Here is a 6,052-nt window from a genome sequence, read left to right on the forward strand (position 1 = left end):
AAAATACATGAACCACACAATAGGTCAGTAAATGTCTGTAGAGAGAGAGATTTGATTAATTGGATAAAATCACATAAAACTATTGGCCAGAATACAGCAAATTGTATTGATGCATAACTTACGTATGAAAAAAATGTGCTTTACTGAAACAATATGGGCAATATTAGGTTTAATTAATTAAACTTTGGTCCAAGAGGTAGCTTTTCAAGATCATCATGATGGGGGAGCAGTAAGGTGGTGAGGTTTAGGGAGGAGTTTACCGAGTAAGGACCTTGACAACAAGGTCTAATCGCTAACAGCAGATTAAAATGGAGGATGCTCGAGAGGCCAGAACTGGAGGAGGTTGTAGGATATGATGAATGTTAGATGAAGGCAGATTTGGTGATGCTGTGAATCTGATGTCAGAAGCTCATTTCGGGAGTAAATATGACACATGAGTTTGTAAACAGTTTGGCTTAATCTCAGATTGCTGCGAAAAAGAAGGATAGACTTGATAGCTAGGGAGTGGAGTTTGGAAGAGGTACTGAAAACAATGGTTCCTTATTTCCAAAATCTAAATGAAATTTTAGGAACTACTTCTGTGTTTTTCAGGGATTTTTGATACCCTCATGAAAGAACAAATAGAACTTTACTTTAACCTTTTATCTGAAAGAACAGTACTGTGGGACTGCACTGTGCATGTCAGCATGGATTATGGGTTCAAGCATGGAGTTGGAAAAATGCCACAATCTCTGAACTCTGCGATAAAACTGCAACCACTGAGCCACAGCTTGACATGACCAGGTTCATTAATTTCAAAATTTGTGGTAATAGAATAGAGAAGCCACAATAGTCCATTGGTCGGGGTTATGCCGGGTATCTTTTGAGTCTGGTGTCCTGGATTCACACCCCTGGAAGAATCATGGGGCTCATGGTAGTGACGTGGTGGTTCCTCTATTACATGCTGAGGGTGGTGCATGTATGAAATGAGCTGATAGAGGAAATGGCAGAGGCTGGTACAATTACAAGGCATCTGGATAGATACATGAATAGGAAGGGTGAAAGGGATATGGGCCAAGTGCATCTGGGGGTGGGGGGCACAGTGGCTCAGTGGTTAGCACTGCAGCCTCACAGCACCAAGGACTCAGGTTCAATTCCAGCCTTGGGTGACTGTGTGGAGTTTGCACATTCTCCCTGTGTCTGCATGGGTTTCTTCCCACAGTCCAAAGATATGCAGGTCAGATGGATTGGCCATGCTAAATTGCCTGTAGTGTTAGGTGCATTAGTCAGAGGGAAATGGGTCTGGGTGGGTCACTCTTCAGAGGGTTAGTATGGATTTGTTGGACCAAAGGGCCTGTTTCCACACTGTAGGGAATCTAACCTAAAAGAAAAATGGGACTAGATCAGTTTAGGATATCTGAACGAGTTGGATTGAGGGGTCTATTTCCATGTTGGACAACACTATGATTCTATACTCTGGATTAGTAATTGGGAAGTCCGGGCTATTGCTCTGGAGACATGCATTCAAATCTGACCACAGCATCTAGTGTAACGTAAATACAAATTAATAAAATCTGAAATTGAAAGTTAGTTTCATTATTAGCACTGAGACTATCATTGATTGTCATTAAAACCTATTTAATTTACTAATGTTCTTTACAAAGAAAATCAGCCATCCTTAACCAATCTGATGTACATGTAACTCCAGACCATAGAAATGTGGTTGACTTCTAACTGCCTTCTGAAATGACTCTTAACTCCATTGTCAATCAAAAATCTACCTAATTCAACCTTGAATAAATTTAAAGACACAGCCTCCATTACATTCTTGGAAGAAGAATTCCACACTCTGATGACACTTGAGAGAAAAATGTCCTCCTTTACTTAAATAGGGAGAGCTGATATTGTTCAACTATGACACTTAAACGTATTTGTGTTCCGCAATTTGAAAACCTAGTTCCAGTCTCACTACAATCCTCTTGTGGCTTCATGTATTAGACTTGAACAACTGCAGATGGTTAAAACCCTAAATGCAAATCCAAAATTATTTTCAGAAAGCAGAACTTTTTTTACTCACAATTCTTGATATGTTTAAATGAATTAACAAGAATTGCTACAGGCTAATGATCATAAGATAAGCAGCATATGGTTGTAATTAGTTGATAAGTATTTTTTATTTGCAACATTCTAGAGTTACAGCGCTTAACCACACCCCAATTGGATCTATTCCATCCACCGGTCTGTTTTCTATCTATTAGTGCTAAAATGTGATGTACTGATTATTTTGATGGAAGGTACAATAGAGACTTAAAATGTGAATAATAAATACTATAGATTCCACCAGAAAGTAGAAAGTTAAAAAAAAATCCACATGGAGGAAAATAATGGAACAAACTTGAAGGGCCTGTTGGTTGATCGTTATGTTTTTCCAATGATTCTGGGAATTGAAAGGCAAATTTGTGAGTCTAGGATATGTTTATTTACTTCTGAGCCAGGAGGTGGAGTTCAAGTCCCACCTGCCCCGGTGTGAAGTAGTATCTCTGAATAGATTGATTAGAAAATACCTAAGATACATCTGTTCCACCTCAGGCCATTTAAACCTCAAGTAAAATTAGCCAGAAATTGACATTATAACATATGTATTCCAGATTAAACTGCTGCCAGTATTTAAAATTCCACAAATTTTATTCCAAGAAGTTGCTCAATAAAACTAAATACTAGACTAGATGAGATTAAGGTTCACAAGAAGGAGGTGTTAGCAATTCTGGAAAGTGTGAAAATAGATAAGTCCCCTGGGGTGGATGGGATTTATCCTAGGATTCTCTCGCAAGCCAGGGAGGAGATTGCAGAGCCTTTGACCTTGATCTTTATGTCGTCATTGTCTACAGGAATAGCGCCAGAAGACTGGACGATAGCAAATGTTGTCCCCTTGTTCAAGAAGGGGACTAGAGACAACCCTGGGTAATTATAGACCAGTGAACCTTACCTTGGTTGTGGGTAAAATGTTGGAAAAGGTTATAAGAGATAGGATTTATAATTATCTAGAAAGGAATAAGTTGATTAGGGATAGTCAACACGGTTTTGTGAAGGGTAGGTTGTGCCTCACAAACCTTGTTGAGTTCTTTGAGAAGGTGACGAAACAGGTGAATTAGGATAAAACTGTTGATGTGCTGAATATGGATTGCAGTAAGGCTTTTGATAAGGATCCCCATAGTAGGCTATTGCAGAAAATACGGAGGTATGAGATTGTGTGAGATTTGGCGGTTTGGATAAGAAATTGGGTAGCTGAAAGAAGACTGAGGGTGGTGGTTGATTTGAAATGTTCATCCTGGAATTCAGTTACTAGTGGTGTACTGTAAGGATCTGTTTTGGGTCCACTACTATTCGTCATTTGTATAAATGACCTAGATGCGGGCATATAAGGATAGGTTAGTAAATTTGCAGAAGACAGTAAGGTTGGTGGAGTTGTGGACAGTGCCAAAGGATGTTGCAGATTACAAGAGGGACATAGATAAGCTGCAGAGCTGGGTTGAGAGATGGCAAATGGAGTTTGAGTGGATAATTATGAGGTGATTCACTTTGGAAAGAGGAACAAGAATACGGAGTACTGGGCTAATGGTAAGATTCTTAGTTGTATAGATGAGCAAAGAGATCTCAGTGTCAATGTACACAGAATCCTGAATGTTTCCACAACAATTGATAGGGTTGTTAAGAAGGCATACAGGTATTGACTTTTATTGGTAGAGGGATTTGGTTTTGGAGCAATGAGGTCATGTTGCAGCTGTACAAAACTCTGGTACAGCCACACTTGGAGTATTGTTCATAGTTCTGGTTGCCGCATTATAGGGAGAATGTGGAAGCATTGAAAAGGATGCAGAGGAGATTTACCAGGATGTTGCCTGGTATGGAGGGATGTCTTATGAGGAAAGGCTGAGGGATTTCAGGCTATTTTTGTTAGAGAGAGAGTTGAGAGGTGACTTAACTGAGACATTTAAGATAATCAGAGGGTTAGGTAGGGTGGACAGTGAAAATCTTTTTCCTCAGATGGTGATGGCTAGTACGAAGGGACATAGGTTTAAATTGAGGGGTGATAGATCTAGGACAGATGTCAGAGGTAGTTTCTTTACTGAAAGAGTAGTATGGGCATGGAATGCACTGCCTGCAACTGAGTAGACTCACCAACTTTATGAGCATTTAAATGGTCATTGGATAAGCGTATGGATGAAAATGGAATAGTATAGGATAGATAGGCTTCAGATTGGTTCCACGAGTTAGTGCAACATCGAGGACCGAAGGGCCTATGCTGCACTGTAATGTTCGATGTTCTATGTTCTTAAAACAGGAGTCTCCATTAGTAGACTAATTGCCAACCCAGGACCATGCAGCTTATGTGCTTATCACAGCCTTTTTTCAAAAATGAAGAAAAAATAGAATTCTGAAGATGAGATGACTGACCAGCCTTGATATTGACATAGCATTTGACTAATTATAGCATCGAGGAATGGAGGAAGAACTTGCATTGGTTGGAGTTATACATAAAACAAAGAAATACGATTTTGAGTGTTAGAGAAAAATCACGTTAGCCCAATCATCACTGCCGGAGTTTTCCAATGACCTGTGACAACCATCTTCAGCTGCTTCCTCAGTGGCCTTCACTCTATCATAAAGTTAGAAGTGAGAATATTTGCTGGTCATTGTTGTAGCAGTTCAGGTCCACATGAAGCAAAACTATTGAGAGTTGGTCTGAGAATGGGTGGCTTGGTGGCTCAGTGGTCAGCACTGCTACCTCACAGCACTAGGGACCCGGGTTCAATTCCAGCCTCAGTTGACTGTGTGGGTTTCCTCCAGGTGCTCTGGTTTCCTCCCACAGTCCGAAGATATACAAGTTAGGTGGATTAATGTTCAGGGATGTGTAGGCTAGCAGCATTAGTCAGGGAAAATGTAGAGTAATGGGCGTGGTGGGATGCTCTTCAGGGGACCAGTGTGAGCTTGTTGGGCCAGATGGCCTGTTCCCACACTGCTGGGATTCTAAAAAAAACAAACTATCAAGTGGTATTTGTGCTAAACATGTGTCAAATACTCATCAGTCGCAACAACAAAGAATCCAATCATCTCCCCTTCACATTCCATGTTGTTACCATTGCTCAATTTCCCAACAACAACATTCTGGAGGAGTCACCATTGATCAGAACCTAACTATACCAACCTGCACAATGATCAGGTCAGAGGCTGCGAACTCTGTGGTAAAGAACTTGCATCCTGACTACCAAAGCCTACTTACCTTCTTTTAGATAAGCTAAAGACTCTTTTACAGATCCATCTGTCTCACATGAGAGCTTATCCCTACTGTGTGTGTTTTCTTGTTTTTCACAGGTTGTAGACATCTCTGCCAAGGCCAGCATTTGTGGCCTATCTCAAATTGTCCTGAACTCAATGGCTAATCAGGCCTTTCCCAGCCACTGAATGATGTGGACAATGGCAGGACACTTGGGAAAATATGACGAGATGAGAAGACTAGATTCCCAATGTAAAGAAATTAAAATTCAATTATCGACTGAAGGTTTCAATGGCTAGATCAGAATCTCATTATTAGAGAGCAGCAAAGTAACTTTCTGCATGCATTAGCATCTCATTCTTACTTAATCTCACTTCTTTCATAGCAAGTTGCTAATGGCAATGTTTAAAGAAAAACATGAAGGTTTTTATCTTCCCAATTGTTGGACAGGAAGTAGATAGACCAATTCTTGATATAAATATCTGAGTGGGTACCTTATGCCCAGTGCTCTCTGGATCTTTTCCAGGCATCCATCTTGGCCATCATTCTCCAAAATCCAAGACCTGCTCCTAAGGCAGTGACCCATCTATACCGTCTGATGACAGAATCTGATATCAGCAAAGTACCAGCCTCACCACATCAACATGGCACAGTTCAGACTCACTTATAGTGCAGTACTGGAACTCACTAACTCCTGTTATCAGACAAATGCCCATCATTAGACTACATGGGAGGTGTAAAAACAATGACTGCAGATGCTGGAAACCAGATTCTGGATTAGTGGTGCTGGAAGAGCAC

The sequence above is a fragment of the Chiloscyllium punctatum genome, chromosome 15, assembly GCF_047496795.1.
Source record: "Chiloscyllium punctatum isolate Juve2018m chromosome 15, sChiPun1.3, whole genome shotgun sequence".
In the NCBI taxonomy this organism is placed as follows: domain Eukaryota; kingdom Metazoa; phylum Chordata; class Chondrichthyes; order Orectolobiformes; family Hemiscylliidae; genus Chiloscyllium; species Chiloscyllium punctatum.